Raw genomic sequence first — 8,780 nt, 5'->3', positions numbered from 1 at the left:
ATCCTGAACAATTTAATATTGTTTTTTTTTTTTTGCCGTGTAAGTGTTAACTAGTTCACGCTGATACTGTAAATGTGTCGCTGAGTTTAACACTGAGTCATAGCGAGGTGCTAACCACAGAAGCCCCCATAAAGAAACCTGAGGTACTTGAATGTCTTTGTTGTTATATTACACAACTTGGGCTCACTGGAAAAAGAAAAAAAGACGTGCCTCTAGTTGCATTGTTGTGCAAAACAACATTACACATCAAGACACTTTCACACGGAACTGCTAAGTGGTGCTAAAAGCGCATTCAGTTTTATATTAATCAGAGCGTTTAATGTGTGTATCACTGCAGTACACTGGGAGTTAGTTATCAATGCAGTACTGTGTTAAATAACATTATGATCTCTGCTCTGCCGGCTTCTGATGAAGAAAATTCAACTCTACAGTTTAATAAAATGACTTTTATTGACATTAAAATGTATAAGAAATAATATAAAGAGGAATAAGTCTGTTAAATAACAGAAAATGTGATGGTAGATGTGATGACAAGGATTTTGTACTGTATTATACAACACCAACACAGACAATACATCGCTTTAAACTATTAAAAATGTTCACTTTTTTTATTTTTCAAGGTTAAAAAGTTGTCAAAAAAAGATCAATCTCCCACAATGCAATTCAAAAGCTTAAATAAATGGGCACAAATTAAAACATGAAACACAAAATATGGAAAACTGCTCATTTCTGGATATTTTACAAAGTGTGCTGTGTTACTGCATTATGTACCAACACTAAATTAACCAAAAACAAACCAAGACATTCACTGAAGTAAAAAAGTTATCTTTTAGTAACGTCCCATTCACACGGGGCGTCAGCGTCAATGCTTCCTATTCACTTTGAATGGGTGACGTCAAGCTTTTTCAAACTGCATCGTGGATCCATAAGCGCCGCTTCAGAGGCGATGCTCCCTGCAGAAGTTGGGACTAGCTCAACTTTTCAGGTGCCGACGGAAGCGTCAGCCAATCAGATCGCAATATGCAAATACACCAGCTAGACAGTGGCCTATTGGTGACTGAATTTCATTGGCTGATGCTGCTATGATTGTGTTAGCCCCAACTTCAGACACCCCTTCTTCAGTCAAGCGTTGACGCTAAAGCCTCGTGTGAATGAGGCGTAACACTTTGAGGATCTGTTGTTGTATTAAGCAGTTGCTTATTAGCTATAAAGTATTACTATAAAGTATTGGCTATTAATTATTAACTGGACAATGCCTTATTCTGCATGACTATATTTGATGTATATTTACACACCTACAGTACACTTAATAATAACCATTAATAACCAGCAAACTGGATGTTTATTCAAAGCACAAAAGATAGGCAGGGTTCCACACAATTCATTCAAGCTGTCCAAATAAATGTTGACAAATTATATTATATTATATTATATTATATTATATTATATTATATTATATTATATTATATTATATTATATTATATTATATTATATTATATTATATTATATTATATTATAATACTGTGGTTCTCAAACTGTGGTACAATTACCAACAGAGTAATCGCTGAAAAATCTAAGTAAAAAAATTAACACACTTTTAACCCTTTGACGCATACCGATGTGATCGGTATATAGATTTTAATTTTATTTGTGATTTTCTAATGTTTGTTATGTATTCTATCATTTGAAGCTAATTTCCTTCCCGTATTTATTATGGATCTTGGGGGCGTATCCCGTATTTTTGTATCCCAATGTTCACAGGTATTGCTTTTCTAACACACAAAGCCTACTCTAACATGCAGTAAGCAGATCTAATTTCAATACGTAAATCCAATTCATATATTTAAACACAAGTTAATGTTTAGGTTTTAAAAATATACAAACACATCATATATAGATGCAACATATATTTAAAAATTTATATATGAATATGATTACATCTAGACTATTTATATGAGGTTCAAAGAACATTTCCAGGTTTTGATGAACAGGCTACTTTATGATAATACTTCACATTTAAGTAAAGCAGTTTTCTATTCACCTTTTAAGAACAGTGCCACTTTTAATTAACTTTTTAAAGCACATTTTAATTTAAATGTTTTTTTTTTTACCTGTGAGCATAGTACAGTGTTAATGTTCAAACTATTTATAATGTTTAAAGTGGTTTACAATAATAAATAATAAGAAGAATTAATCTATCTCGTTTTTTTAACTGTGCAGTGCTGTAGCTGCTTAATTAAGCCTACTATGCCATTCAATACTGGTTGTTTTGGTGGTACTTGGAGAGACAAAGTTTTTTTCTGAGTTGGCACTTGGCGAAAAATGTTTGAGAATCACTGTTATTATATTATATTATATTATATTATATTATATTATATTATATTATATTATATTATATTATATTATATTATATTATTTTATATTATATTATATATTATATTTTATTATTTTATATTATATTATATTATTTTATATTATATTATTTTATATTATATTATATTATATTATATTATATTATTTTATATTATATTATATATTATATTTTATTATTTTATATTATATTATTTTATATTATAAATATTATATTTTATTATATTATATTATATTATTTTATATTATATTATATTATATTATTTTATATTATATAATATTATATTCAAAATTCTTGCTATTGCAAGATATAAACTGGCAATTCTGAATAAAAATATTTGAAAGAAAAATTATTATCATTAAGTTTCAACACAATGCTTTAATACCAGGTAAACTACCAAGCGCGTTTACTTACTTACAAACATATATACAGTTGAAGTCAAAATTATTAGCCCCTTCGATTTTTTATTTATTTTTTTTATATTTCCCAAATGATGTTTAACAGGGCAAAAAAAAATTTCACAGCATGTCTGATCATTTTTTTTCTTTTGGAGAAAGTCTTATTTGTTTTTGTTTCGGCCATAATAAAAGCAGTTTTAAATTTTTTAAACACCATTTAAGGGACAAAATTATTAGCCCCTTTAAGCATATTTTTTATTTATTTATTTTTTGATAGTCTACAGAACAAACCATCGTTATACAATAACTTGCATAATTACCCTAACCTGCCTAGTTAACCTAATTAACCTAGTTAAGCCTTTAAATGTCACTTTAAGCTGTATATTATTTACTGTCATCATGGCAAAGATAAAATAAATCAGTTATAAAAAATGAGTTATTAAAACTATTATGTTTAGAAAAAAATGTGTAGAAAAAAACTCTTCGATAAAAAGAAATTGAGGATAAAATAAACTAGGGTCTAATAATTTAGGGGGCTAATAATTCTGACTTCTCATATATATAAATAAATACGTGATGCAAACATGTTGTCCATGTTGTCAATAAACCATGTGCTATCGTAAGCATTTTTAGATCATAATAACTTGAACCACATTAAAATTTCCGTTAAAATCATACCGTGTGAATGGGAATTAAAGCTGTTGGTGTTTTGCCGCCATTAGTGTTCATTGCATCAGGAAACCGCAGTGAATTGTGTGTATAGGTATGCTTTTCGAGTTTTGCACAAGCTCAGTTAGAGGCACGTTTTTTACAATAAGCCTTTGTTGCAACCACAAGCAAATTATTAGTCATACTTGCACTTGTGTGTTGTACACGCAGAAATGATCTCTCCAAAAAAAAAAAGAAAAGAAAATAACTGCTAGGCTTGTGAAGAGATGTGTATGCGCTATTTAATAAAAATTAAACTCACGACTAGGTAAAACTGGCCAAAAATCCCCACATTTATGAAGGAACCAGAGTCAGATCAGCATTCGCATACACCACTCAACATTTATTAGTAGTATTATGATAAAACTTAACAACAAGGTCGTATTAGTGTTAGTTAATGTGTTGTCATGTATTTATATATCTTTGTGTTAGTAAAAAAGTTGAAAGGATTGCGAAAAGCGATATACAAATAAACTTCCGAATTAAAAATAATGCGTTTTATGTCACACTGTAAAAAAAAAAAAAAAATACCTTTAAAGTTAGAAGTTTTCCGTATATTTCTGTATTTTGGGGCATTTTTTATGCTTTTGAATTGCATTATGGGACCTAGCCCTTCCTCCAAAAACTTTTAACATCGAAAATCTCTGAAAAATTTACTTTTATGAACATTTTTAATTGTTTTGTTGTAATATCAAGCCAATTCCATGCGTGTTCAATAAGAAAAGGTCTGGAGAGTGTTTTCTTCAATGCCAAAAATATTAGTAATTTATTAGATACAAATGAATAATTTGATGACAGAGCTCTGGGTTACGTTACCCCAATGCAATACAAGAATTACATTCAAGAGGTTCGCAACTAACGAACATTTCCTGACTCCAGCATATATACAGTACACAACTGATATTAACAGGTGGAGTTTTGGTTTAACGTCACTGATCAGTCATTCTGCAGTCCCTTGGCTCTTTGTAACCCCTAGACATACTTCCTCTTTCTGCAACCCTTTTCTGCACACCAGAACTGAACAATTCCGTGCATCTTTAATATATTTCATAACTTCTACAAAGATCATGCTCCTTGTGACATGTCCATACAGCAGTCTGGAACCATCCTAAATTTATTCTTATTCTGCTTTTTCCACTAGTCAGCTTCTAAAAAGTATGCAGCACAGTAAAAAAGAGGAATTGTGTCAGGTCAAGATGTGCTATAATACAATAGTAAAGATTGATTAATCTGTTTTTAGTCTAAACATTTTTCTAATAAAAAATAAAGACACTAAAGTAATAAAAATAAATTCCTTTTTTCCTAGAGTTCAAAGTGATATATTGCCTTGTATCCCAGCAGACACACAACATCATAAGACGTTCATATCAGGTTAGATTTAGGTTGTGACGTCAAGTGACCAAAATGTAATGTCTAGTCAGCCTCTAAAGACAACGTTATTTTGACCTCCAATACCAACATCATATGACGTTGATAATTGGTAGGTTGTGTTGGAAAGTGACGAGCCGACATCTTAAACCAGAATCATATTGACATCAAATACTGACATTTACTCATCAGGTATGACATCCAAAATTCTGTCAGACAGACGTCATGGTGGTAACGTTCAAACAACGTCAAGCTGTAATATTAATAAGCGTTGATATTTGGTTGATTTTAGGTTGGACATTGACGTCGGCCTGACGTTGGGTTCTGACGTCAACCCGATTTTCATTTTCAAACAAAATGCAACGTCCTCACGATGGAATATTACGCTATGCAAACCTTGTATAAACTGCAGTACATTTTCTGTTATTTTACAAATTTATTTCTCTATTGATTATTTCTTAGACGTTATATTATTTTTAAAATGTCAATTAAAGTAAAAATTTTTAACATCAAAAGACAACAGAGCAGAGATCAACATCCCATAATGCAATTCACATCCATAAGTGAAAACCTTTTTACGTAAAAATACGTAAACTGTTAAATAACGAATATATTTTTATAGTGCGCAGTGCGTTAATGTTAACAAGCTTGAATTCACATTTTAATAATGCACACTTGTAAATGTTGATCTATAGTTGATAATAGATTATTAATGCTCTGCAAGTATTGTTCATAATTAGTTTATGTTAACTAACAAAACCTTATTGTAAAGAGTGATCAGTACAGGCCCGTAGCCAGGGATGGTTCGAATGACCATCCTCTCACTGACTGACTGTCCAGAATTTGTCCCATACATGAGCTCATTTGTCCTATTTTGACTGCTATGCCATCATAAGTACTGAAATTAACCCTTTGAAAAAGGTTTCAAGACCAAGTGGAGTCCTCTGTTGGCTCAGCATCAGTGTGACTTCAGCTAATCAGTTTTGGTCAGTGCACACAGTTATTTTACATGAGTCCAAGAAAAAGTACAATCTGATGAAGAGAAGTCATCTTTCGCGACTGCATTTTACAAGTAACTTTTATTCAAAATCTTGGAACAGAAATTTACCAATAAAAAGGTGTGAAGCACCAAAAGCGACCGATATTAAAATGAATTTTAATACTATTTTGGCTGTTGTTGTTATCTATGAATTTTCAGATGTACTTTTTTGGATATAACGACCATCCAACAATCTGTTTCAGCTAAAATAGTGCTTAAAATATCTTGAAAATACAGTATTTAAACCTCATAATTAAATAGTAGCCTAAATGAAGCCTATAACCACAAAAAACTCCACTTTTTGAGAAAAAAGACCCACCCCTCACTGACAAAGGTCAGAATTTGTCCCATACATGAGCTCATTTGTCCTATTTTGACTGCTATGCCATCATAAGTACTGAAATAACCCTTTGAAAAAGGTTTCAAGACCAAGTGGAGTCCTCTGTTGGGTCAGCATCAGTGTGACTTCAGCTAATCAGTTTTGGTCAGTGCACACAGTTATTTTACATGAGTCCAACATCAGCTGAGCAAAAAAACCTACAATCTGATGAAGAGAAGTCATCTTTCGCGACTGCATTTTACAAGTAACTTTTATTCAAAATCTTGGAACAGAAATTTACCAATAAAAAGTTGTGAAGCACCAAAAGCGACCGATATTAATATGAATTTGAATACTATTTTAGCTGTTGTTGTTATCCATGAATTTTCAGATGTACTTTTTTTGGTAATGATGACCATCAAACAATCTGTTTCAGCTAAAATAGTGCTTAAAATATCTTGAAAATACAGTATTTAAACCTCATAATTAAATAGTAGCCTAAATGAAGCCTATAACCACAAGAAACTCCACTTTTATAGAAAAAAGACCCACCCCTCACTGACAAAGGTCAGAATTTGTCCCATACATGAGCTCATTTGTCCTATTTTGACTGCTATGCCATCATAAGTATTGAAAATAACCATTTAAAAAAGGTTTCAAGACCAAGTGGAGTCCTCTGTTGGCTCAGCATCAGTGTGACTTCAGCTAATCAGTTTTGGTCAGTGCACACAGTTATTTTACTTTATTTTATTTTTTGCACATCTGCTGTGCAAGAAAACCTACAATCTGATGAAGAGAAGTCATCTTTCGCGACTGCATTTTACAAGTAACTTTTATTCAAAATCTTGGAACAGAAATTTACCAATAAAAAGGTGTGAAGCACCAAAAGCGACCGATATTAAAATGAATTTTAATACTATTTTGGCTGTTGTTGTTATCTATGAATTTTCAGATGTACTTTTTTGGATATAACGACCATCCAACAATCTGTTTTAGCTAAAATAGTGCTTAAAATATCTTGAAAATACAGTATTTAAACCTCATAATTAAATAGTAACCTAAATGAGGCCTATAACCACAAAAAAGTCAAATCTTTGAGAAAAAAGACCCAACCCTTACTGACAAAGGTCAGAATTTGTCCCATACATGAGCTCATTTGTCCTATTTTGACTGCTATGCCAACATAAGTACTGAAATTAACCCTTTGAAAAAGGTTTCAAGACCAAGTGGAGTCCTCTGTTGGCTCAGCATCAGTGTGACTTCAGCTAATCAGTTTTGGTCAGTGCACACAGTTATTTTACTTTATTTTATTTTTTGCACATCTGCTGTGCAAGAAAACATACAATCTGATGAAGAGAAGTCATCTTTCGCGACTGCATTTTACAAGTAACTTTTATTCAAAATCTTGGAACAGAAATTTACCAATAAAAAGTTGTGAAGCACCAAAAGCGACCGATATTAAAATGAATTTAAATGCTATTTTGGCTGTTGTTGTTATCCATGAATTTTAAGATGTACTTTTTTGGATATAACGACCATCCAACAATCTGTTTCAGCTAAAATGGTGCTTAAAATATCTTGAAAATACAGTATTTAAACCTCATAATTAAATAGTAGCCTAAATGAAGCCTATAACCCCAAAAAACTCCACTTTTTGAGAAAAAAGACCCACCCCTCACTGACAAAGGTCAGAATTTGACCCATACATGAGCTCATTTGTCCTATTTTGACTGCTATGCCATCATAAGTATTGAAAATAACCATTTAAAAAAGGTTTCAAGACCAAGTGGAATCAGTTTTGGTCAGTGCACACAGTTATTTTACTTTATTTTATTTTTTGCACATCTGCTGTGCAAGAAAACATACAATCTGATGAAGTGAAGTCATCTTTCGCAACTGCATTGGTTTTAAATAGAGAAAATGTTTTACAAGATACTTTTATTCAAAATCTTGGAACAAAGGTTGGACAGATGAAAAGGTGTGAAACACCGAAAGCGACCGATATTAAAATGACTACTATTTTGGCTATTGTGATTTGTTTGGTAATGATGACCATCAAACAATCTATTTCAGCTAAAATAGTGCTTAAAATGTCGTAAAAATACAGTATCCAATCCTCATTATTAAACAGAAGCCTAAATTAACCACAAAAAAGTCCAGTTTCGGAGAAAAAATAACCATTCACCAGGCTGGCTGCGGGCCTGTCTACCTACTATCTTCCTGCTGTTAAGTTTCTATGTGCTCCTAAATCGCGTCTGTGTACTGTATATCAACACTATTAATCCTGTACGACAGCATTTTGTGTATTGTTATGCCTTTTGTATGCAGATTGTTGCACTATGTATGTAAATACTGCAGTTGAATGATTTCAAATGAATGTAAAGGCGTTCACCACGATGTAAAAATGCATTCGAATATAAATACACATGTACGTGTAACCACAATCTGTCTTTTTGTCTCTCTTTTGGAACAAAGACATCCGGATTTAGCAACTACGCGCTAACCTGAACGTTGCTTTGGTTGACTTGAAGGCGCGCGCGCGCACACATACACGAGCGCGGCCACGAAGATAACATC

General features: G+C 32.0%; 1 long non-coding RNA gene across 1 annotated transcript; it reads right to left on the bottom strand.

Annotated features, from left to right (window-relative positions):
* Window positions 1-4,214: 4,214 nt before the first annotated feature.
* LOC141380253 (uncharacterized) lies at window positions 4,215-8,740 on the bottom strand. The gene is made up of 2 exons (XR_012397945.1): window positions 7,616-8,740; window positions 4,215-5,904 (listed from the first exon to the last, which is right to left on the bottom strand). It is a non-coding gene; the product is annotated as an uncharacterized lncRNA (long non-coding RNA).
* Between the last annotated feature and the right edge of the window lie 40 nt (window positions 8,741-8,780).

Source organism: Danio rerio, chromosome 22 (assembly GCF_049306965.1).
Source record: "Danio rerio strain Tuebingen ecotype United States chromosome 22, GRCz12tu, whole genome shotgun sequence".
Classification (NCBI taxonomy): Eukaryota; Metazoa; Chordata; class Actinopteri; order Cypriniformes; family Danionidae; genus Danio; species Danio rerio.
The sequence above is the reverse complement of the archived record's forward strand: the minus strand, read 5'-3'. Positions and strand labels throughout refer to the sequence as shown.